General features: G+C 47.0%; 1 long non-coding RNA gene across 1 annotated transcript in view; it reads left to right on the forward strand.

Moving 5' to 3' along the window:
• Window positions 1–10119, forward strand: part of LOC308064560 — a 43532-nt gene extending 33413 nt beyond the window's left edge. The window contains exon 2 of the long non-coding RNA XR_013928441.1: window positions 1–10119. This exon is cut by the window's left edge and continues 25290 nt beyond it. This is a non-coding gene — a long non-coding RNA (uncharacterized lncRNA).
• Window positions 10120–26796: the final 16677 nt, after the last annotated feature.

Genomic DNA, 26796 nt, shown 5'->3' on the forward strand with positions numbered 1-26796 from the left:
CTGGTCTCTCTCTCTGGTTATACTTGAGGGGACTTAGTGGCCTGGTGCTTGGCAGAAGGATGCAGAAAGCCTTCAGACTGTGGGCAACGGGCATGAAGAATGGAGCAGGTTGCACTTCTGCAGTCTCTGTCCTTGGACATTTCCAAGACCCAGCTGGCTGAGCAACCTGGTCTAAACCCAGGGCTGATCCTGCTTTGAGGAGCAGGTTGAACCAGTGACCTCCTAAGGCCCCTTCCAGCCCAAATCTTCCTACAGTCCAGTAAAACACCCTATTGTTATATTTTCTTTTTCTTGGCTTGAACCCCTCACACTCACTCAGAACTGTTTCCACCTTTAAACAAGGGTCTCTGTTACTACATGATGATGACCTGGGACATCTCGCTTCAAACCCTACTTCAGCCAGGTTTCCTAGATGGCTCTCCGTGTCTCCGACTTCCGTCTGCAGAATGGAGGCATGGCTCTGTCTGCAAAAGGCAGCTGTGAGATTAAAGTCATTAGAGATCAACGGGTCCTAATTTCAGTGGTAATAAGGGCCGTAAGACAGACAAAATACAGGGTGGGAAAAATCTGACAAGATTTTGATATCTGGTTTAGTTGCCTGGATACTCTTTCCTGGCACAGAAAACACATGCGCCACTGCCACCGTCACATGGTGTGAGCTCAGAAGTTGATTCACTTTGAGTCTGGATGAATAAACAGAAAATAAAATGCCTGCCATGATTATTTCAGGGCCAGGACATTAGCTGTTATAAATTGCTAGAGACCTTAATCTTTCACACCTAAAAGTACCTTGGCTGGATATAAAGGAACAAAATTGCCTTTTTGCCATGAGCCTTGGGTTTGGAGCAGCCTATGGTTGTGTTGTGTCAGGAGCATCATTTTGCATGCTGGAATGTTTTAGGCAGTCAGGATCCACAGCCTACTTCCATATGGTCACATTAATTTCACAGCTTTGCCAGCAACAATGATGTGGAGAAGAAGATGACGTGCCTCCCACCATTTTCGTGGGGGACCAGTAGTGCTCCTGCCAAGCAGTTTGCATAGGACAATGAATCCAAGTGCTGGCCCCTCCATGAACAGCATGGGAGCTTCGGATGGGGCTGCTGAATGCTCCCATTGCTTCTCCAAACCGTAGTGCCAGGGCAACACCTTGTGAACCTTGTGCCAGCCCAGTGAGTTTCCTCTTCCTGGGCCACAGCAGGGCAGAACAAGAGAAATAAAGAGAAATAGCTCCCCTTTGCTGAGGAAGGAGACAATATATAGCTGTAGTTCTTAAAAAGCATAATGAGCTCCCAAAATATAAGTGTTGGAAGTCCAGAGAATACAGGGGGGTGCTTTGAAGGCTGTCATTACATTGCATCAGGAGGAAAAGTACATGTAGGTCAAACTTTATGACTTGTGGTGCTCTCACGGAAAGAAACAGGACCAGACGTGTTCTGGAGCCCCACCATCATGGAGGCTCGCTGCCAGCGGTGGGTCAGTGCCTGCCTGCTTCACCCAAAGAGCAACACCAACACGCCGTGTCCGACGAAGCTGTTGGGTTTGGGTGGATCTCTGACGGGGATTCATTTAAAGTTAGGAAAGCCTCGCAGAAAATGGGTTATTGGCACAGCACTTCTCTGGCAGTCTGGGGCTATGGGCATCTCTCTGTGAAGAAATATTTCACCATCTTTTTTTCTCACATTTTGTTCCGTTAGGATTTCTCAGCACAAATTTTGATTCCCATCAACTTGGCTCTGAATTTGAAGCTTTGGCTTGGAGGTTTAAAGTTCTGGATCCACCGTCCATGGACATGTCCTGAAGCATTCTCTCCCTCTTTTTGTACAAGAGGTCAAAAGTAGGAACTGTAACAAAATTTGTTTATCCATCACACAGATCCTTTCAGAAGGCTTTGTGAAGATGGCACTATTGCGTGTGGCTGGGCTCGAAGTTTAGGATCCCAGAAAGGCACGCCAATTAATCTCAACAGAGCAACTGGTAGGCATGAGTGCCCATAAATATGACACTGTGGGAAAGATTTAAAACTCCAAAGACCGATCAATTTAATAAGCTTTAAGGGCTATACCTAAAGTGCCAGCTGCCAATCTGCCTGCGCTGCAGCCGGCGTTAGATGCTGACATGCTTGCGCTTGGCTGCTCAGCATTACCATTGCAAATGGCTATTCTGCTGTTTCACAACATTAGCCTAGCAACAAATGAGCAGGAAAAAAACATTTACTCTGTAGCACGTTTGAAAAGACATTTCAGATGCATTTAAAGAACTGCCCAGTGCAAAACCTACATGCAAGAGCCACCTGCTGGGTGGGAGCTCCCCTGAAACCGCGCGGGATCGGGGCTGGCCAAAAAATGGCAGAAGCTGAAGTGAATCCTTCTGTTTGCTCCCTGGAGTCTGCTGGTCACTGGGAGAGGACTTCTCCTGGGAGACTTGTCTTTTGTAGATGGACAGACGGACAGATGGACAGACAGACAGACAGATGGATGGACGGAAGGAAGGAAGGAAGGAAGGAAGGAAGGAAGGAAGGAAGGAAGGAAAATGCATGTCAAAACCCAGGTTTCGGCCTCTGAAGTTAAACTCTCATTTACACTGATCTTCCTCAGTGCAAGTTAAATCTTGTTTAAGCAAAAAAAGCAAAAGGCAACCCCTCTTCCATTAAGTTTACTATTTAAGGAAGAAATACTCATCTTTAAGAGTCCAGGTTATCGCTAACAGACATGGCAATTAATTTTCTGGAAGATTGCATGATAATAAAGTGTTAGGGGCCACTTGGTCTTGCTGGACGATGTGCTGATGCTATTAAAAGGCCAATTGCCATCAGTTTGCATTCCAGACAACAGCACAGTACAGCAGGAGCAAGCAACTGCTGGGAGAAAGTGGAGAGCAACAGGGGGATCGTAACAGTAGGACAATATATTTTTGCACTGCTAGTGCTAGTTACAGTCCCCACCTAAGTAATCATTCAGCTGTAAGATCAACTGATTAAGAGGTTTAGAAAAACTTTACTGACAAGCAAGGAATCATCCTCACCTACTGACAGTTGCCTTGCACCGTTCTCTGACATATTTAGCAGACAGCGTTGCAGGGGTCCGCTTCAATCAGATAAGATAACTCAGATATTCCTAAATTAAAATCCAAAATAAAATAGAATATTTCCTTTTGACGTCCACCCAGCAGATAAAATGAGGACAATAAAATAAATGAAATTCACTCCAGCTCGCAAAACACTTATCTCCCCAAAGCTCTGTGCAAATGATGGGGGGAAATAGATAGTCTAACAGGGATAATAAAGCAGCCCAGCTTCTGTGGGAGGAAAGTCAGGGCTTTTCTCTGTGCCAGACCTTGGGGGAAGAGTCAACAGAGGCCTGGATACAGAAGGACCAGGAGGTGCTGTGATGTGGTGTATCCCCATCTGCTCTTGACGTCTTCTGAAGTGTTGTGGTTCTGAGCTAAAACTCACCATCAAGCAGTGTGAATGCCACCACCACAGCCACTTCTCCACCATTTCCAAGCACATCACCCCAGGTCTCTTGGGAGCTGGTGGCAGAGCGTGACTCTGACCCTGCTGTGCGTTCCCAGTGGCTTAACTGGGATCTGTGGGACCATGCCATCCTGCCTGGTACCAGCAGAAAGCTGATGGTGCAGTGTTTGCAGGACTAAGACTGATGATGCAAAGCAGATGTGTCTCTGTCATAGACCTGTTTATTAATGAAGGGTAAAACCCATGTTCTCATGGGAATCGCTTCCAGAGGAGGCACCCCACATTTTCGCTCTCTGATCCCTGAACTTCAAGCCTTTCCATCAGCAATGGGGTATATAAATCCAGGCGTCATGAAAGATCTGATTTGGTCTCTCTGGGGGGAAAAAAAGAAGACTCTTAATCATTGGTTTCAATGGGAATTTTTTCAATCTCAAGTGAAGAAAGAATCCTCCCGCATTGTCAACTGCTGGCAAATTCCTGTTATTTATTTGTACCAGCATGGTCATTAAGCAGTACCATTACCAAGGTACCGCTATGGATATCCAAGATGCTTCCTAGTTTAAAGATCCCGTTTGGGCAGAACATACTTTCTAATTCCTTAGCCTCTGCAGGTACGTACAGAGATCCCTGCCACATCCTTTCAAGACAATTGGCCTTCTGAGAAGAAAGAAGTAGTTCAGATATTTTGCTGGGCTGTGTTGGTGAACATTCCTCCTTCTGTAGACAGTCTCACAATTCCTGGCTCCACAACATGGGGACCTGCAGCCTACAGCTGACACAGAACATTACAGATGGCTTCTCCCTTCTGTGCTTGAACGGCCCTGGGCAGGTCTGTGCTGCTGATGGCAACATCCTCCAGAGGAGATACAAGCTTGGCTTGTAACCGTTTGTGATCATTGATGGTGCCAGCACACAGGTTTTGATTAACAGAATTAACTCCAATGCTCTGGCCAAGCTCTAACTGAAGTAATTATGGTCTGTCCTGGAATTTCTTTATGAGACTTGAATTCAGTCTGGTGCCCTAAGAAAGGGGGTCTTCGTCATGAGCTTGTGGGATCCCATCCCATGGCTGTTCATGGATGCCACCCCACCATGAATGACCATGGGTTTTCTTTCAAAGGAAAAAGCCATCTGGAAAAAGTAGGGAAAGAGCTATATTTTAGCCCTAAGGTGGCAATGAGCCTTTACGTCTGTGTCCGTGGCATATCACACCACACTTTTGTGAGTCACTTGCTCAATAAATGCAAGACTAGCTTGAGGTCCGGGAGCTACAAGAGCATAGACAAGAGGACAATCTGAGGACCAGGTATATGTCGCCAAGAACACCAGCAGGGTGGCTCCAGCAGCGGCCCCAGGGATGGATGGTCCTGCAGGGACAGACAGTGGTGGCCTAGGAGCACCCTGCACAGCCTTAGAGATGCAACCTTCATCTCTCTAACTTAATTCACAGGGTACTGCAGTGCACTTTATTTTATTAATATTTGTGAAAGGCTTTGAATAAAGGCACAGCAAGGGCATGAGGCATGCAGCACTCAGGATGGTTATTCTCCCGGTTATCTATTATTTGTATCTTGAGCTTTGAATTTGTTGCCATGCCACAAAATCCACAAGCATCTCATTGAGCAGGACACGTCAACTAAGTGCAGCAAAGATGAGCAGCCCCAGATTTTTTTTGAACTTTCTTCCAATGAATGGGGAAAAAAAAGACAAACAATACCTCTGTCCTTGCCACCAAGGACTTGACCTGTGCAAGTCCTGTATCACTGCAGCAGCACAAACCGCATTTCTCCCTTTCTCCATCAGCAGGTTTCCGGGGTGGGAGTTAAAGCCCTTCAGAGCCCATCTAGTCTCACCTCAGCTCGCTCACCAGCACAGATGAGCCCCACAATTTCTGATTCAAGGTCTGACTTGTTGCACTGATGCTGGTGCTGCACCAGCCAGCAATGCTACCCTGCCAGAATAACACTTTTCACCCACTTTGCAATCACTTTGAGCAGATATAAATGAGGACACCAGGTGGGAGATGAGCCAGGTCAGCAACGTGCAGAGACGCCTCTCTTTTATTGTCTGATATTTCCAGTCTTCTCATAAACAGGCAGCTCTTGTTTCCTTCCCAAGGAAGACATACCCTACAAGAGACTGTTATATAGCACAATGAATAACTTCTGATCGTCAGGTTTTCCCTATTAATTGACAGGCAGAGAAAAATAAAACATCATCAGCAATAACAGCTCCATGCTGACTTTCACTTGGACTTTCCCAACCACTTTGCAATCCTGAGTGAAGTAATCTTCACAGCCTCTTCTGAGGCATGTGGGGAGGGTAGGAGGGAAGGTGGAAGGGAAATAACTTCCTGAGGTTACTCAACAAAGCAAGATGTAGTTTCATCTCTCTCAACTTGCTGTTCCATCTTCTAGCCATCAGGATGGGACCCAGCATGGAAATAAGGGTTGTGTTTGCTTGGCGCTGGGGTGGACTGAGGAAGGTCCCCCTAATGCTGAAGACCACCTTGATGCTGAAGCTTTATTCCCTGCTTTTTGCCCTGATGTCAAACTTCTCACAGCAATTCAGTGCTTTGTTTAATATTCATAATTTCCTGGCCTGTGAAAAGGAGACATTGACCTGGTTCTTTCCTTCTCATCTCCTCTGCATCTTTTGTAACAACTTCTCAAGTCCTTCTCAAGAAGCAGCACTTGCTTGCAGGATGTCCTAAAAGGGCATATTTTTTTGCCCCAGAAGCTACTACAGCATGCACAGGCTGGGTACTGTGCCTCCAGGATGCCACATGACTTTGAAAAACCCAGCTGGGCACTAGCCCACTTCAGGACTCAATCTGCTGGGGTGAAGGTGTTGGGTTCACTGGGAGCACTGGAATGGCTGCCGTCCCTGGTGCAGCACAGGGCATCAGCAGCCCGCTGCTCTTGGCATGCCAGGGCTCAACGTGCCGAAAGTGGAGGACGAGCTGCTGCCGCCCTCTGGGAGATCCGTCAAAACATCTGTGATATTTGGGACTGTTCCAGGACGAGGGAATCAGAAGTGGATCCTGGAAATCTGCCTATTATCTTAATGAGGATGTTTCCGGATCACGGCAGACCATTCACACACGAGACAGGGAAGCTGGCGCAGGGGAAAGTGACCTTCTGCTTTCCCAAAGGGTGGCCCAGCACAGGGGTATTTCCATCCTCCCCATCGGGATCGGTTACTGGTTTGTGTTGTGTGTTATTGCCTGTGTAACTTCAGTTCCCGGGAGGATTTTCCCATTAAGAAGGAAAAAAAAAAAAAAAAAGCTTTGCATGGGCTTTTAAGCAAACAAAATGTGGAACATGTGTGCACACAAGATTTCACACCCACGCACAATTTCCCTTCTAACGTCGCAAATGGCTCGTGCGCGAGGACCTGGCGTAGTGCAACAGATCAGCATTGCGGGCAGGGAGAGGTGGGAAAAACAAGGGAAAACTAGAGAAAAAGATGGGCAAATTTCAGTTACTATTTCATCTTCAAAATTTTAGCAAAAAGAAAACCAGCCCTGCTTTATCTGATGTTTGATCGAGTTGAAAGCCCATTGGCATTCCCTTCCTGCACACTGCCATGAGAGTACTGTAAAGTAAATAAGAATTTGAAATAATAATAACAGATCTGGGGTGGCAAGTGATTTTAGTTAGCATTTATTGCTGTCAGTCATTCTGGGTTTGCTAACCTCTTCCAGACTCCCGAGTGGGTACAGAGGACTTCAGGTTGCAATCTCAGCCTGACTTGTAGGGCAAGAGCCTGAGAAATCTTCTGGATCGTGTTTAAAAGCTACCAAAGACTTTATGAATGACAGCAGGGGAAAAAATATTCCCAAGATTTTGGGAGAAAGGGAAAAACAAAACAAAACAAACAAACAAAAAAAAAAAAACCCCAACAAAACAGCAGCGGGCAATTTGTAACCTTTCCTGAATCCTAAAAATATTCCAGTGGACCCTTTTTGTGTTTCCACTGGTAAAGCTGGCCACACAACGGAGGTGATTCTGCTCACCTATGTGCCAGCAGTAGCCCCAGCAGAAATAACTCACAGATTTTCAGGATTCACATCCCGCAACTCACAGCTGCTGCTCTAGGAGCAAAATCCCACCCACGCGACCCACGTGTGCCTCTCCTTTGTTCACTCCACCAGCATCTGCAAAGCCGGCAGACTGACCAACAGCCGTGGCGGTTTATTCCCATATTATACATGGAATCTGGAGAAAATTATTGTCATGCAAACCTACTCACAGGGAACTATCTAAAAGTCTTGGCCAGGACTCAGAAATCACGCGAGTGGGTCAGGAGCACGCAATGTTAATCCTGGTAGAAGGATCTGCATGATGTCACACCGAAGCAGGGTGGGTTGCTTCTGGGCCAGTCCCTTACGGTAGCCACGTGGCCACCATCAGCCACCTCGGCAGGGGACCATTAACGCACATACACCCCCCAACACTGAATTTCAGGGCAACGGATTGAGTCACTGTCAAAAGGTTGCGGCATTGCTCCTTATCTTCCCAAAGGCGACTTCTACTATGTTCATTGAGTGTCCGAGTGCCTCCTCCCCACCGCATTGGAAACACAAATGTGAAACACGTGCTCTGCTTCATTAAAAATTATGCTAATAGGAGACATCATTTAAATTGCTAATAGGGTCGGCTGTTTCTAGTAAGACACGACAAACTGTCTGGAAGGAATTTTTGCATTTTTAAAGATCCCCTTTATTCCCAAAGGGAAGCGAGTTGTTTCAGAGGGGAAAATATATATATGTATTTATATATACACACACACGCACGCACACAAACAGACATACACATATACAAATACATATATTTTTTCCTTCCTGAAATGCAAGTGCTACAAAACAGTTTTTCTTTTGCGGGTGGGACTTGGTGCACCAGATTGAATCTGGTTTTGCCTCGACAGCTCTGAGGTTGGGAAAGGAGCGGTTTGGTGCTGCTGGATGCAGGAGCCCGGGCGGGAGCTGCTGGGAGGGTGTCGCTCCATCACCCCCACCACCTCCCCACACGCCGCACGCACTAACTACTGCCGGCAGATTAGCAGCTGCTCTTTGCGAGGAATGCTGATTAGCAGCAGGCAGGGGATAGAAAAGCCACAGGGATGGATAAAAGATGAAGCAAGAAGAGGAACCAGGAGATTTGGTCTTCGGCTCCCTCCTGGGACCGGATCATCTTGGAATAAGTTATTTTTATAACAGATTGGAGCAAACCCTACAGCAAAGGGGAAGCTTTGCTGTATCTGCTGTGTCTTAACTAGGCAGGATGCTTGTCTGCCCTGCAGTTGGGCATGGTTTTCAGGTGCTTGCATCCTACCAAGAGGGATGTTTGCTCCACTCAGCAGTCGTTAGAGGGAAAACCTGACCCCTGGAAGCACTCAGGAAATCCATCCCAAAGTGATGGTGCCTTGGGGTTGTGCCAGTGGGAGGGGGGACAGATGGCAGCACGGCCGCTGAGGACGCCCCCCCATAACACCATCAATCTGCCAGAGTGAAAGGGCTTCCAACGGGGAGCAAAAAAGGACAGAGAAGCATTTGGAGGTGAAGCCAGGAGATAATGTCAACTGAGGACCACTGGCAGGAGCAGGCAGCTGCCAGGGGACAGCAGCTGAGTTTGTCCAAGGGATCTGGGCATCCTCCACAACAGCCCTCTGCCTGGGAGCATCTCCACATGGTATTACAGTGCTGACATCAGTGACTGGAGAAAATATGCTGTTTGCATCCACAGAATAATAATTTTTTTGTCAAAACCTGAACTAGTGTTTTGCCCAAGCCTGAGTCAGGGTCCCCAGCAGCAGCTCACAAACAGTCACTGCTTAAATGATCCTGTTGGTTATCACTTTGTAATTTCAGTGGTTAATTAATAAATTTAAGCCATAACAGGGATAGCCATGAATTCACTTTTAATTTTATATGGCTTTTTCTTAAAGGCATTTGCACGGAACATATCTGGTTCTTTGGTGGTTCCTTTTAATCCTTCAGTTTTATCTGTTTTGATTGACAGCAACATAATAAAAGCCAATATATGTGGGTCTTCCCTGTGCTTCATGTAGGTTTGGTAAATGCACCTTAGCCCAGATAACATCGCTGTATGACTGCTTGAGGTTCCTACAGGTATTCCAGCAGAAATGGGTGCAAACAGAGGTATATTCACCACTGCTCCGAGCTGATCTGAACTGGGCAGGGAACCTGGCAGCACAGACAGAGGAGGTGACCATGTCCCCCTTCCTCTTTGACCAGGGATGCCACGTCCCCTGGAGGTGATTTTATATCAGGAGTACAAGCAAAGTGAAGATCATCCATATGGGGACAGACACTAAATCACTTTGTTTCTGCTCCAGACTAATTTCTAATATCAGCTCCTACCTATCCTCTCAAGCACTCTCCTTTTTCCCTCTTTGTCTTGGCAGAATATATATTATTAGCAATAGGACAGCCACACAGCTGAGGTTGTCTATTATTTCATCTTACCAAAACCACTGCTTGGCCTTTCCATCTTGGTATTTTCACAATTTCTCTTGATTTCTCTATGTACCATCATAATTCAACACACCAAGGTCCACAGACAAAAGTCACAAAAATATGTGTCATGGAGGAAAAAAAAAAAAACAAAAAAACAACAAAACACCCAAACCTAAGGAAACCCAGCAGGCAATAAACTTGTGCTACGCTTAGTAATGCAGGACATACTGGCTTATTCTACGTCTGATGGAATATGTGATTACATCTGGCTTACAATGGGCAGAAAACCGGCCTGACAACCAGGCAACCACTAAATTAAATTTCAAGATTCCAGTTACAACTTTCCCACAGCACAGCTTTAGAAAATACAGCCAAAGCCCATGATAAAATAAATGCACAATAGCAGCAGAAGATGGCTCCTCCAGTAACAGGCTGGGCTGTCAGCACATGTAATGGTAACATTACGGCTGCATTTGTCCTGGTAAAATAAACAGTGCTGAGGTCTGTCCTGTGGCGCCAGCGCAGCTGGGGTGGGGTGGCCACAGCCGTACTGCCAAACCCCCTTGTTCCCCTGAACAGGGTGGTTGTACCCAGACAAACTCTTAAGAACAATCTCTAACCTGTGCTAATCTGGGTTAGGGGATTATTTCATAGAATCATCGAATCACAGAACTGTTTGGGTTGGAAGGGACCTTTGAAGGTCATTTAGTCTGACCCCCCCTGCAATGAACAAGGACATCCTCAACTACATCAGGTTGCTCAGAGCCCCTTAGCTCAGCGCTACTTGTCCCAGGTCAAATCCATGCCAGGGTCATGCTGATGACGACCGCTGGGCTCCAGCATCCATTAAAATCACTATTTCTGACAGCACCTACCATGAGATGAACACTGGTCCCCAAGGACACGACATTTGGGTCTTACATCCAATTAGTAACTGGCCAAGGCAGAAGGCAATGGAGATGTAGGTCCCATACCTCTGCCAGCCTGCGGGCAATGGAAGACCGGAGTCAAGTGGCACCGATTCAGGTGGGTGGCTTTGTGGAGAAACACAAGCATTAACATTTAGGTTCATCAGGCCTTTCCACTTGAAAGTGCGACAGGGCTCATTTGACTGTTAGGGAAGGCACTGAGAAAACCCTTGATACATGTTGAGAGGTTTTTACTATATGTAAGTTATACATTAATGTTGGTACAGATAATATGATATGCACTTCAGTAAACAGGTGAAAGTACTTTACTTACCATGTTTCAAGGGAAATTTGTGGGGAAAAAAAGTGTTTATTTATAAGAAGAGGCTGTTCAGGAAGATCTTGTAGCCTGTGTTTCTCATGAGAGAAAAGTGAAGTGCCGGAGCCACCTTCAAGGTTCACAACAGGAGCATCATGAAGATGGGAACATAGTGTTCAGCCCTATAAAAAAGGTCAGTGAGATCCTCTGTTGCACCCAGAGGTGGAATAAAGAAACACAATCATTCCAGGTGGCAATGGTACTCAGTGTTTTATAAAATTGAGCTCAAAAGGATTACCTCAACTTTAGATTTTTGTGAGTTGTTAGATTGTATCAGTACAAGTTTATACCAATAGGAAGTCCCAAAGCAGTGTCTCTATACTTAAAAAAAAAAAAAAAATAATCCAGCTGCAGTCTTTTAAAAAAGGTATTTGAAGTCATTAAGAGATGTGTACCTTCTCAACTCCTTTTTTGTTCTTTTTTGCTATATTGATACGCGGGATGTGTCTGAAGTATAATCATCCATAGAGGCTGCAGTGGCATGAAAAGTGCATTGAAGAGATCGTTGAGTCAGAAAAGAGAAATCCCAGCTGTAGGGGACAGTGCAGGGAATCAGGAATGGTACCTGCAGGATGTAGATGGAAAACTCAAACCCCAGCTTTATACTGGTAGAACTTACAATGGCAGAACATAGAATCATAGGAATTGTTTAGGTTGGAAAAGACCACTAAGATCATTGATCCCAACCATTAACCCAGCACTGCCAAGCCCACCACTAACCCATATCACTGAGCGTCACATCTACATGTCTTTTAAATCCCTCCAAGGACGGTGCCTCCCCCCCTCCCTGGGCAGCCTGTCCCAGTGCTGGACACCCTTTCGGTGAAGAAATGTTTCCCAGTCTCCAACCTAAACCTGCCCTGGTGCAGCCTGAGGCTGTTCCCTCTTGTCCTGTCGCTTGTGACCTGGGAGCAGAGACCGACCCCCCTGGCTGCAGCCCCCTCCCAGGCAGCTGTAGGGAGCGATCGGGTCCCCCCGAGCCACCTTTTCTCCAGGCTAAACAACATGCTTAAAATCAAAGGAAACTGAAGAGATGGGTTTGTCAAGTTGCATAAAGTCTAAAGAAATTTGCTCTGTGGGTTTCAACATAGTTACTCTGACTCTTCTGTTCCTGTAGTAATAGAAAATACAAGCATGGGCTTGCTCAGCACAGCAGGACAAGTGTTAATCCCAAAAAGCAGTTGGGATGTATCCACCTGGTTTTGGAGACTCTGATAATACGGACATGGTACAACTGCAACTTGGCTCCTGGGTTTAGGCATGAACTTCCTTGTAAAGGGGTAACCAAAAAGCCAGGATGCAGCTCATCTCTGTCATGGAGCTGCTGTACCACGTTATTCATATCACCTCCTCTACCACTGTGCAGTCCACATAGATTGCACCATAGTGTGGGTCCAGCGTGCTTCAGGATTATTTGGGAGGGGGCATAAAGCATTAGTACACAAAACTCCAATTTTAGAGGAGGCTCCTAGCCATATCGACTGCATTGCACCTCTTTAGTAGCAGTGGAAGAGGTCTGATGTTGCGTGGCTACAGCAATAAACCTGTAGGATAATAGTGAACAAGCCTCTTAAGATGTGGATGAGGAACCTGCACCTACTATGGAGCAGGATAAGCCACCTCTGTGGGGTTTTAAGCAAGACAGGCACAGTGGAAACCATCATTGTGCTTTCTGAGTATGAGATAGCACTTGTGGATGCAAAGCAGAACTCAGCAAGGCCAACAAGGGACAGCAGCAGTGATCAAAACAAGAGTCTTCAGCAGTTTTCCATGGCTCTGCCTCCAAAAATAACCTGCAGCTTACCACGAGGGCTCTCCAGCTGCATCCATGTTCAGCCAACTTGAAGATGCAGCTCCTGGAGTGGTGAAAGGTTGCATGACGTCTCATGTCCCTAGCCCAGAGCTGCCAAGAAGGTTATGCTACAACTGGCTTTAGCAGGACCAGTGAGCATCCCAGTGCAGCCATGTGCGATCACTCACGTCAGCAGCAATGGGAGGCTTTTGATCTGGCAAGGCTTCACCAGAGCTGGCAGCCCCACCAGTCATCCAGAGCCACTGCCACCTCTTCAGCTAAAACTTAGCCTCAGGTAAAACAAGAAACAGCATCAAATGGAGCGATTTGCTTACAGGGCATGCAGTAATGCCTAAAATTAAATTCAATTTAAATGACAGTCAGCAAAGACATGACTTCAGACTTCATCAAGCTCTTATTATATGTTACAGACCCTCCCTTATCTAACAGACTGCAAGGAAAATTCAGCCACAGGTGACAAGGGAAATGATCCTCCGAAATTCAGCACAGCCATGGGCTGTGGAGGCTGACAGTGGTCCTCAACCCAACCCAATGGCTGGAGGCACACACAGCACAGAAACCCTTGTTCCCTTGTCATGAGCAGGGCCAGGATAGAGCATATGGTTGTGATGTCCTCTGGGGCAGGAAGAAATCCTGGCTCCCACCATTGGATAGGTTCAGGACATCCAGAGGTGGGGGTCAGCAGATCAGGTGCTTCCAAAAGCTGGTGCTATCCTCTTGGAGCTCTCTTCCTTCTTCCTCAAATTGACATTTTTTGAGTGCAGTCTTAGGAAGTGTATCAATGTTCATCTATAGAGCTCTTTCCTTCAGGCGGTCCTTTTGGCCCCAAAAGCAATGGAGCATCTGAGGCTTTGAGGAGCAGCAGATCCAGCACCCATATCCACAGAGCACCTCATGTGGGTATGACTCTAACTTCATCTTCACCTCCCACAACTCATCAGCATTACGCGTTTACCTGAGGTTTGGATACCTCATCTTGTAACTCCTGATTGGATTCAAGAGGGAGGAGTGGGTTGGCAGAAAACAGTTGGAACAAGTGAATTTTCATGAGAAGTTAAATACACATTAGGAGGAAAATGAATAGTTGTGACTGCTGTTGAAGGGTAGTCTCTGCTTCTTGCAGTGATACTGGGCTCCTGTTCAGAAGCAGACTGCAGCTCACATATTATATTAATGGGTCAGCGTAGGAATCTGAATGGTATTAGCTGAAAAAATGAAAAAAAATGGGTCTAGACGGAGGAATCCTGACCTATCCCATGGTACTATAGATGACTAACTTAAGCTTTGTTTGGCTATGTTTATTTTCAGAGCTTGTCAGAAATGCTCAAAGAGATCTTTCCAAAGACATTTGAAAAGGAAGCGAAGAAAAAATACATTGTTCTATACCATTTTTCAACCAGTATTCAAGGCTTTTTTTTTTACAAAACAAAAAAGGAATTGGTTTTGGAGGGGTTTTGTATGCAGTTTCCCTTTCTCTTTTCTCCATCTCTTCACTGAAGAATGAATTTTTACCGAAACAAATAATTTGTGTGGAAATATGCCTCAGGTCATTAATCTTATACATATACATATATATGTTTCTGCATATATATGTGTGTGTGTATATATATATATATATATATTAAAAAAAAATACACGTAGTCTTAGTGACAGCACTTTGGCTGACTCAGTCTTGCTCACAGTCTGCACGACAAGGTGAGTTTCAAAACCAGATATACATCTTAAACAGCGGTAACTGCCCCTTGCATCGATTCACCAAGACAGGCAAGTGTTTCTCCATCGCTCACAAGGGATACTCAGGGTACTGGGCTATGCCCTCAGCAGACCCATAGAGCTGCCTTTGCTGCTGCAGGCAGGCTGCCTGGGAGGATGACACAGAGAGATGATGGATTTACTCGCAGGAGCTACAGAGGCAGCTTCCTTCATGCTCACAGCCCATCGGCTCAAGCACAGCATGGCTGACTAATGGTCTGCAGGATTCCTTGGGCGTTTGTTCCATGCTTATGGTGGCTCTACAGCATGTGATCAGTCCAGGGCTTTCCTACGGTTTCCCAAAAGTGCCAAGTGGCCTCATGGGCTTGTTCGGCGTTTTCTTTTAGGTGGCTAAAAATAAATGTCCCATGACCTAAGAAGCTGGTAGTTGTCAAAGGTCCTCCTGTGGAAGGAAGCTTTCTGGTGCAGAAGGCAGTCACTGCCAGAGTTTTGCTCATCCCATCCTGAGTAGGTAAGAAAAATTACCCTCTGGAAATGAATCTTTCTCTCCAGTACAGACCTGAGCTCCTAGTTTGAAGCAGAAGTCCAACTTCTAAGTGGCCTAAGAACCATTTGCATGTGTCAATAATAAATACATAATCATCTGATCCTTGTGCACAGTGTGTTTAGTGTACACTATATGCAGAAAACCTGCACCTCTCTGTAACAGCTACAATTCTGGCCTGTGAACGGGCTTTAGACTGATGGCACACTGCACACACAATAAAGAGGAACTGTTCTATATACATTGCCATTACATCTGCATCCACGCCGTGGCTCCTTGCAAATGTAATCATCTCATTTTCCACTGGAAACAGTTAATCAGGAAAACATCTAAGGGCACACTAAGCAAAGGCGCAGAGATGAAATGGATAAATAAAAATGTTCACTGTGTTATCAGTGACACCCCAAATGTGCAGTCCAGTGCTGGAGCACCTATGAATTACCTGCCAGAACAGCAAAAGACACAGCTGTTAATGACAGCAGGGCATGGTACCAAACAGATTTTGGAGCACTGTAGCCTCTCAGCAGTAAGGATGCATCCTAAGTACATTCTCTGGGGAAAAGTAAAGGGAAGAGTCGTCTGTGAAAGACAACACCTTTTTATTTGATGCTGTCACCAGTAGCATTAGCACGAGGAGCAGGAGCTAGTGCTGGCAGCAGCAGTACCTTGCTGTGTGCAGGGCCATGCACCACTGAAGTACTTTGCACACACAAATGCACATGTCTCTGCTCAGGATCCCCATTTGGGGAATACCGATCAGTACCAACACCCACTGCTACATAGCATCCATCCATCAGTCGTTAAAATTTGCTGATGTAAAGCATTTTGGTGCATACCATAGTTGCTATTGTTGCTTAACAAAGACATTTCCAAGTATCCGCTCGATATTTTGCATGCCAAAAGGTAACCATCACCGTGACGGTTGTGTCACCAGTAAGGTCCCAGTCAGGTGGACTTAGAGGACATATAGAGGACTTTATATGTATAGAGGACTCATTTGGATCAACAAAGAGAAATATGATTTTGAAGGGATCATATGGTTCTGGTGCATATTGGGTGCCAAAGGCTGCAGACACACTGCCCTGGGGATGCTGAAGGGAAGTCTTTAGAGGCATGGGAGAGGAGCACACTGTCGCCAGCTTAGTGGGAAGGATGGCCAGCTGAGCTGTTCTGTAAGTTTAAAACAGTGGGATTTCTGCTTATTGGAAACTATATTTCAAATTACAAAGACAGGAAACTCCAAAAAGTCCTCAAGTTTGAAAGAGGCCTTTGACTCTTGCCATGTGATTTCCAAGAGTAAAAACCTCAGTCTTTTATGAGAAACACAGAACATTTGATAATGCCTGAAGTTATATAGCGTGGCCTCATGTTTGTATGGTGAAAAGTCTGATGACAGATGATGGTTAGACTGTCAAAAGCTCAAATCTCACCCAGCTTAAATCAGTGAAGTCACCAAGACCATGATATTAAAGTTCAGCCTATGCAGCAGGTAGGACACACTCACCTTTCTTACTCAAGTTCAGTGTCTGTAGCTAAAGCATAACTGTGTGGGAGAATGTAAATCCACGGGTCTGAGATTACTCCGCTATGGACACCTCTATCTCATGGGGGTAGCTGGGGAAAAGGTATTTTCCACCCAGTTTATTAAGAGTGCCATGTGGGGAAAAAATACATTAACGGATTCATGTTACAGAAAGCAGAAAGGAAGCAAAAGAATGAATCTGAGGCTGCATTCAGGGAACTGGTTTTGGTGCCTGAATTTGCTGTCATGCTTGATTGGGCATTTTGGCATGAGAAAGCTAAGAGTATTTGAGACAACAGTCACTCCATGGCTACCAGACTGCGAAGGAGAAGGGAAGTGGCCTCAATGTTTTTGGTGCATAAAGCTGTCCACGCTTCTGTTGGCCATCAGCCTCAGGAGCCCTGGGCTGTGTCAGTAGTAGTGTAGGGCACAAGTTGGTGTCCAAGTGATGATGGGACATCTCGAGACACAGCACAGGGACTGTTCTTGTGGATGGTGAGGGTGAGTCCAGGCTGTCCTGGAGCAAGGGTGGAGAGGTTAACTAAGCCCAAGCGCGCATGGCACATGGCACTGCTCTGCCCTTAGTGCTAAGTGCGCTCTCCTGGCTTCCGTTTCTGTTGTATCTCCCGCTAATCCTTCCTCTCGCATGCCTCGCGTAATCTCTTCAAGCCTTCGCCCCTGTTGGTTGGTGCTGTTTAATCCTGTTATGGGGATTTCTATTTTTAAAGTTCCACTGAGTGATGCTCGAAGCCCTGCCCAATGTTTCACCTGTTTCTGAGGTTCGCTGAGGAAGTTGCTGGCCCGTCAGGAGCTCCAGCAGTGGTTCATTCAGGGTGATGCATTCCAATACTATTTCCATGATAAAGCCTAAATCCTTCAGCTCTTCTTTAGCCCTTGCTCTCACAGGGCTTGTACTTAGAGACCTCTGTACCATTGGGGAAATAAGGGGGGAATTTGATACTGCACAGTCATTTTAAGGCTGTTTAACATTATTATTGGGATGGGAAAGAATTAAGTATAAATACAAATCAGGATCTCTGATCCCAAAACCCATCCTGACCTATTACTGCATTTTGGGTTAGACCCGTACCCATTGCATCAGCTTTCCCCAGAATTGGAGGGGGGCTGATTTCAGCTCAGTCACATCGGCCACTACGCAGGCTACATGAAAGAGAAAATGGGGTGACTTCCCTTCATTATCCTCCAAATCTCTTGCCCTTCCCTGCATGTTGTATGCCAGGAGTCATGAGACAGAAAGTCAGGAGACCCGGGTTCCACATCTTCTGGCTTAGCCCTGAATTTGGGCACCTCAAGAATGCTCTCACCCTCCCATTTGTTGTCTGAGCAGTTGGGGATATTTTATTTACATTTCCAATAATACACAGTCACTTGTGAAGGTCTGTAGTAGGCACAAAACTCATCTAGGTGAGGCTAGTTTGGAGACATGAAGTAAAGCTTCCTCATTACCAGCCAATTCTCTTTCACTTACTTATTTATGAACTATTCTTAGGCCCCCAAACTTTCAAGTTAAATGTGGAGACATTACGATTCATGTGGATGGAACTGCTGTCATATCCCATGCAAATTCCCTTTAAAAAGCCCCTGATTTCTCCCAGCCCTGTGTACAACAGAAGTGAAACATCAGCTGCTTGAGTTTCCCTGTGTGTTTTTTAGCTAACAACTGATTTCCAATGCAGAAATAAAACCCAAAATATTCACCAAATTTTCCTCCCACATTAACTAATTTTCTGCTGACATTGCTTACTTTTTCAAAATAGTGATACTGAAAATAGTAAAACTTCTAATCACATAATCCAAATAAAACATGTTTCAGCTCCTCTTGCTATAGATTTTCCTTCTGGTCTCCCATTAGAACCTGAATTTTAAGTAGTTTGTTTGCTGGAAAATTATTTCCTGCTTTAAAAAATTGATTTGATGCTTATTTGGGCTCACAGTGGTGTTTTCTTATTATCCAAATCCTTCTTTGTGTAAATAAATGGACCTATGGCTGAGAACTGCTTCCAGAAGAATTTCTTCCTAAAGCAACAACAAAAGCATTTTCTAACATACCGTAAACCAAAGCAAACTTAGGTGGATACACCTGATGCAGTCAGAGCTGACCCTGCTGTGGCAGAGCCCATGCCATTCCCAGGCATCCCATATCCATAACCCACAGCCACGTCATCTCCCACCCTGTGAATCATGCAATATCCCACCCCCAGCCCTGGGTGTGCTCCCAGTTACTACCAAAGCAAGGCTGGAAACCTCCTCCTTCAAGAGCAGACAGCAGCTGCAAAGCTCTTCCAGCTGCCTCCAGAGGCCAGGAGCTTTCCATAGGGCTCAGAGACATGAGATGTCCCTCCATGCAGAGCCACGCAGCTTAAATATAGGCTGAATATATTACTGGTTAAAGCATGTTATAAATATTAATTCTCTGTGATGCCTGCTGTCAAACTCAACTCAGCTGAACCAGCACAGCATAGCAGAGGAGTCTTCATTTGCAGGTCCATACTCCAGCTGCAGGATGGCAGGATCCCAGCCTAACTCCAAGGTATTAACAGTTCTTCCAGAGCTGATTTCTGATTTTCTTCTCCTATTTGTGGCATTCATTGAGCTTTAGAAGAAAGGAGAGAGCATGAACACCCTGTCTGCTAATGAGCTCCTTCCCTCTCTAATGTCCCCTTCTCTTTCTTCTCTCCTGTCCTACCAGAGAATGCAGAAAAGACAAATCTAAGACACCCTATGAGCCATTTGAACTGCAAAAAGATGACACTTTCTTGCCATTAAACATGGCTTCATTAGCAGGAGAGGTGCTGCGCACAGAATATGAGGACCTGGAGAGACAACAAGGTCCAAATGCAGCTCCCCATCCTGTTGGATGGCACCAGTTTTCCTTTCTGTGTCACTACAAATCGTTTACAAAGTCACAAAAGAGCGCTAATTTTGGAAGAACGACGTTATGTAAGCTCATCAGCACCAACGGTGCCAAATGCCACCTTCCCTCTTTCTTCACAGCTCATGAGATGGACTTTAGCATTCCTTCCTCCACAAGCACAACGCTGTTCCATGGGCACGGTCCTTCCTCGGCTGGACACAGCTCCTGCTCATGTTTCAACTCAGCACCGACACTTGAACATACTGCTTCATGTTAACAACACATCACATATCTTTCAGAATTTATATGCACATTACAAACATCCCCCAGCTGTGCTATGAGCTACCATGAAGGATTTCTGGTCATGGTTTGGGGCCGAAGCAACCAGCATTTTGAAGACCAAACCTAAGGAACATTAGGCTTCTTCTCAGAAAAATGAAAATATGAATAAGTCTAATTGTAACTCAGCTTGTGTCACAAACGTCTCTTTGCCTAGATACAGAAGGAAGAATAAGATAGAGTCCCTTCTGCTTCAGGAACCAGAACTGGTGATTGAATTCTGACAGCCGAGCTCGGCATATGGCCACAGAGGAGGGAAGAGGCAGAAAGAAAAGAGATTTTGATTTCTAGGAGACCCAGAGCAAAGCTTAAAGCCTTGTAGCTATGAGGGGGCTTCTTTGAATTCAGCTGATCTGGAACTATGGGGAACAATCACCAGGAAACCCCAGGATGTCTTTTTAGCATCATTTCAGACTCCGGTGTGATCCAGCTTCCCAGGCGTAATGAATTCCCCTGGATCAGTAGAGCCGGGGGGAGCTGCTCATCCACCTGCTCTTAACCCATTGTGAACCCAAAGCAAATGCAAAGCTCTTGTCACAGTGCCCCAGCCAAACTTGCAGTTACATTTCTGCTTCTACGTGCTGGGGTCCGTGGGGAGAGCATAAATACCTTCATGGATTTGCATCCTGGGCTAGCCAGTGAGCATGTTGTGGTTGCAGCATGGGAGAGCAGCCCCAGCAAATTCATCTTCCTGCATGTGCCCAAATCCTTCAGTGCAAGTAAAGCACGAAGATAAAGTTAAATGCATGCTGCCCTGAAGAAGGAAGGATTTCATGTCGGCTAAAGGGCTTTCTGGAATATTGCAGTGACACTGGAAAATGAGTCAAAGAAATCTGTTTTGAAGACAGTAAGGGATTGTGCTGGTTGTGCTGAGCCTTGGTACCAAGAGGGGGGTGATCACTGTATACAGCAGACCAGACCAAGAGCTTGCTCAAGGGAGTTGGCACCATTGCTGAGAGAAAACGTGGGATCCTGTGCTACAAAATATGTCTGGGGACCTGCAAGGTGTTTGTGCATTAATGAGAGGGCATGGTTAATAGTAGAAGCAAGTGCTGGTATTTAAAGTTTGGCTGTAAATTGGTTAAATAAACAGACCTGCTTTGTTGGTTTGTCTGTGAGGGGTGTAACACGAAATCGTGCTCAACAAACAAATGGTGGAGGAATAAACCTGTTAGAAAGAATTAATGTACTTCACACCAAGGCTGCGCAATTTCAGAGTTCCTTCTTGCACTGCAAGAATTGATTACCGGAGAAGTAAGCATTACCAATCATGTAAATCTCAGATTAGACTGTTCGATCCAGCTGAATTATGTCTGCATAACCCCCTTTAAGCACTCTGAACAAAAAAATTATAGCTCTGGGATAGATCCTGCCATTAATTCTAAGATGCTTTAAGGAATCCGTGCATTACAACTCCTTCTGATTAGCCTTGGCTATGCAAGATTTGTCTGATCAATTGGAGACGGTTGTATATAGATTTTCAGATTTATTTCTACATTGAAAGCAAGCCTCATGTGAAGCAAATCACTCTGCTGAAAAGGTGACTCTTGAATAATATCGCATTCTCTCTCTTGCGGAGGCTGCATGACATGGTCCCCCCTTTAGGCAGCAGAAGCTTTCCATCAGCACTTCTGCACTGGTGCAGTGGTAGAGGGAGGGGAGGGACCATTTCTGCTTCACGCAGTGGCATCTCACCCCAGAAAAAAACAGCACCCAGGTCACTGGGGTGATGAGGTTAAGGGGGTGAGTAGGGCAGCAGAGCACAAAGAACAATTTAGGCTTTTCCAAACCGTATCGAAGTGTGGATCCATCAAGAATGGGAAAATATTCACATGAGATCTGTTTTTTTCTCCTCCAGTTAACTGAGCCAAGATGACATTGAAGTAGGAAGTGGAATAAATATATGCAAGATGTCTTTTCACAAAGTTATTTAATTCACCAGAAGGGACACTTAAACATACAGCAGCACCTTATTTACATTGAACTACTCTTTATGCATCCTGTAAACATCAGAAGCAATTTCTAATAAATTACAGTCCAGGGAGCAGCAAATCAACAATATCACCTGAGTTGCTTAAACGAATTCATTACAAAATATATTGCCTTTTTTCCTGTGACTCTCTTCAGATTGCATTTGAAAGCATTATTCTTCTAAATTTTCTTTTCAGGATATATATGTGCAAAAATATCTCCAAGCAAGAAGAGATTATATTTCAAACTTTATTGCCCTTGACCTCAGATCCTTTTGAGTCTATTATGTTACAGCCTTTCTGGTATCACCGTTGCTGGTGACACCTAACAACAAACAGCCCAAACAGCAGGTACCAGCTAATTCAAATCGAGATCACAGATTCAGCCATGTAAGAGCTTGAAAAAGAAATCCTTAAAATTTCTGTAACCTCTGGGCTTCTCTTTACCAGAAAGGATGTTCTCTGTGAAGTAATAGGAAAATGTAATATTGTTTGCCAGTTTAATTGGAAGTGCTCCTGCCCTATTATGAAAGAGATTGTCTCTTGCTGACCATGTATAAAACATAGGACGAGAGATAATCCTGGTCGTTCGAAGTGAAAAAAAAACCAGCAGTGATTTGAGATGATGTGACAGCAGCTGGGACATTTTCTTGGCCTCTGTTTCAAGTGCAGAAAGGGACTTTGAATGAGGTTCTTTGGGGTGGATGTGAGCTCAGAGGAGGTCAGCTCCATCAAGCCCAAATCTCTGCCTTATTGAAAATGAGGTCCAAGGCAACCCCAGTGACACAGCTGATATGTGAGATAGTGATCCCCTGCATGTCACTGCTGCTGGCAACACAAAAATCCATCACAGAGAGGGACATGGATTTCAGGAGTATGATGGAGGGCAAAGCAAGAGGCCCTGGGGGGCTGTTCTTGCTCACCCTTCACAGACCCAGCCGCTATCTATTATGAAGCCAGGAGCTGGAACAGCGGAAAAGGGAACCTGGGCAGAGATGATAAAGAAGTGGGTTCATCCATGGCAGAAAAGCCTTGTCCCAGCAGTCCCGCAAAGCTCTTGTAGGCTACGAATCGCCAGGTGGAGTGCTTCGAGTAGCTGCCATCTGCCCTGCTTTCTCTCCCTTCATTTACAGAAAGCCACGAGAAATATTTCATCCTTTTTGTTGAGACAGTTCCCTTGCACTCAAGAAAGCAGAACAAGTGCATTTATGCTCTCACTCCAGGACTTGTTGATGGCCGTGAGAGGCAGCCAGGGACTAGGACTGGGCTTGTTACAGCTTCAGAAATTCAGCGGTGAAGTGCCTTTGTGTTGGGTGAGAATCAGGAGAGCTCTCTCATCAAACAGCAATGCGCTGGCTGACCTCAGCTCCCCTCCAGAGCAGCCATGGCTACAGAACAAGGCTTTCTGCCATGGTAAGGTGGTCTCTGGTTACTCCCCAGGGCCAGGCATGGCTTCGGAGGTGTGGAGCTGCAGTGGGTGCAGTCCAGGGAGACATTGTGCATGGGGGTAGGTGGAATGAACTGCCTTGGGGGTACTGTGGGGGCTGCAAGACCATGGCTTCAGTGACCACTTTGGTGATGCCCTTCAGCTGAAACAGAGGAAAGCATCAAGGAGAGCTGCTGAGGCAGCACAGGCTAATGAACCAAAAATGTCCCATTCCTGACCCAAAAAAGCTGGACCACTCTGTTTCCCGTCTCTCAAACACCCTGGCCATTACCAGAGCAGATACGCAGACCCTTAAGGGGTCATACCCAGCACCAACCATACAGGTCATGCTCCGTGTACGTTAGAGAGTATTCTGATTGTCTAAAGCTTAATGATGGTGACGATAGGGTTGAGTATTTCTGGATAAGAATCAGGGGAAGGCCAACAAGGCAGATGTCCTGGTGGGAATCTGTTATAGACTCCAATCGGGGTGAAGAGGCAGATGAAACATTCTATAAGCAGCTGGGAGAAGCCTCACGATCGCTAGCCCTTGTTCTCAGGGGTCTCCACTTGCCAGTTGTCTGCTGGAAATACCATCTAGCAGAGAGGAAAGAGTTTCAGAGATTCCTGGAGTGTGTGGAAGAGACCTTCCTGACACAGCTGGTCAGTGAGTCAGTGAGGCAAGGTGCCCCACTGGACCTGCTGTTTGTGAACAGAGAAGGACTGGCAGGTGGTGCAATGGTTGGAGGCCATCTTGGGCACCATGATCGCAAAATGAGTTTTCAATTCTTGGAGAAGGAGAAGGGTCAGCAGAACTGGCAGCTTGGACCTCGGGAGGGCAAACTTTGTCCTGTTCAGGTTGACAGAGTCCGTTGGGAGGCAGTCCTGAAGGGCAATGGAGTCCAGGAAGGACATTCTTCAAGAAGGAAATCTTAAAGCTGCAGGAGCAGCCTGTCCCCATGTGCTGAAAGACGAGGTGCTGGGGAACAAGACCAGCCTGGCTGAACAGAGAGCTTGGGCTGGAGCTGCAGAAAAAAAGAGTGGTTATGACCTTTGGAAGAAGGGGCAGGCAACTCAGGGGGACTGCAAGGATGTTGTGAGGTTATGCAGGGAGAAAATTAGAAGGGCCAAAGCCTAACGAGAATTTAATCTGGCTACTGCTGTAAGAGACAGTAAAAAATGCTTCTATAAATAGGTTAGCAACAGAAGGAGGCTAAGGAGAATCTCCATTCTTTATGGGATGCAGGGGAAAGCATAGTGACAAGGGATGAGGAAAAGGCTGAGGTACTTGATGCCTTCTTTGCCTCAGTCTTTAACAGTAAGACCAGTTGTTCTGCGGGTACCCAGCGCCATCAGCTGCGAGATGGGGACAGGGAGCAGAATGAAAGTCCCATAATCCAAGGGGAAATGGCCAGCGACATGCTACACTGCTCAGACACACAGCAGTCTGTGGGGCTGGGTGGGACGCACCGAGGGTACTGAGGGAGCTGGTGGAAGTGCTCACCCAGCCACTTTCCATCATTCAGCAGCCATCCTGGCTAACTGGGGAGGGCCTGGCTGACTGGGAGTTAGCAAATGTGACACTCATCTAGAAGGGCTGAAAGGAGGGTCTGGGGAAGTACAGCCCTGCCAGCCTGACCTCGGTGCTGGGGCAAGTTACGGAGCAAATCATCCCGAGTGCCATCATGCAGCATGTGCGGGACAGCTGGGAGATCAGGCCCAGCCAGCCTGGGGTTATGAAAGGCCGGTCCTGCTTGATGAACCCGATCTCCCTCTACAAGGTGACCCTCAGTGGATGAGGGAAGGCTGTGGATGTCCGCCTAGACCTTAGGAATGCCTTTGACACTGTCTCCCGCAGCATCTCCTGGAGAAACTGGCCGCTCATGGCTGGGACGGGGGTGCTCTACACCGGGTTAAAAGCTGGCTGGGCGGCCGAGCCCAACGAGTGGTGGGGAATGGAGTCACCTCCCGCTGGTGGCCGGTCACCCGGGGTGCTCCCCAGGGATCCGTGCTGGGGCCGGTGCTCTTTAACATCAGTGATCTGGACAAGGGGATCGAGCGCAGCCTGTGGGTGATGCCGGGCTGGGGGGAGCGTCGCTCTGCTGCAGGGTCAGCGGGGGGGTCTGGGCAGGCTGGATCGATGAGCCGCGGCCAATTGCGTGAGGGTCACCCCGGGCGGTGCCGGCCCCGCGCTGGGGTCACACCAGCCCCAGGCAGCTGCGGGCCGGGGCCGGGGGCTGGGAACTGCCCGGCGGGAAAGGGCCGGGGGGGCTGGGCGGCAGCGGCTGGGCATGAGCCAGCAGCGAGCCCAGGTGGCCGAGGCCAGCGGCACCCTGGCTGGTGTCAGCCATGGCGTGGCCAGCAGGGCCGGGGCAGGGACCGTCCCCCTGCGCTGGGCACCGGTGCGGCCGCCCCTCGAGCCCTGGGGTCCGTTCTGGCCCCTCACCCCCAGACAGAGCTTGGGGGGCCGGAGCGTGTCCAGAGCCGGGCAGGGGGCTGGGGCAGGGGCTGGGGCACCAGTCTGATGGGGGGGCTGGGGGGTCAGCCTGGAGAGGAGGGGGCTCGGGGGGGACCCGATCGCTCCCTACAGCTGCCTGGGAGGGGGCTGCAGCCAGGGGGGTCGGTCTCTGCTCCCAGGTCACAAGCGACAGGACAAGGGGGAACGGCCTCAGGCTGCACCAGGGCAGGTTTAGGTTGGAGACTGGGAAACATTTCTTCACCGAAAGGGTGGTCAAACACTGGCACAGGCTGCCCAGGGAGGGGGGGAGTCCCTGTCCCTGGAGGGATTTAAAAGATCTGTAGATATGGCACTCAGGGCCATGGTTAGTGGTGGGCTTGGCACTGCTGGGTTAACAGTTGGACTAGTTCTTAAAGGTCTTTTCCAACGTAAGTGATTCTATGATTCTGTGAAAATGTAGAATTCAGCCACACATTTGCTAATAAATCAGCCTGTGCTAGAGCATCTTTCTCTGGCTGTGAGGTCACGTCTTTGGGATGAGGGAGCTGTGGCCATGGGATGCATGTCCAGGCTCAGCCTTTCCTTGGTGCCCCCAAATTGCTGCTGGCTTCAGAGAGACCTTGGACCAGGTCTTGGCATTGGGCAACAAAACAGCTGAAATTTGGAGAGGTGAATTCCACCCCTCCATGAGCAGAGACCTGAGTGATGTATAAGCCTTGCTCTCCCTCTCTATCAAAGAGTCAAAGCACATTTTGTTATTTTTTAATAAATTAGGTCATGCAGGAGGGTATAGCCAGGGTTTTCTCTGCTCTCTGGTGTGATGCTGTCAGCAGCAAGCCTAGCCCATGCTCCATGGGGCTGGTGTAAATTCAAAGCTGATCCATCAAATCCAG

The sequence above is a fragment of the Falco punctatus genome, assembly GCF_963210335.1.
Source record: "Falco punctatus genome assembly, chromosome: 5".
NCBI classification, from domain to species: domain Eukaryota; kingdom Metazoa; phylum Chordata; class Aves; order Falconiformes; family Falconidae; genus Falco; species Falco punctatus.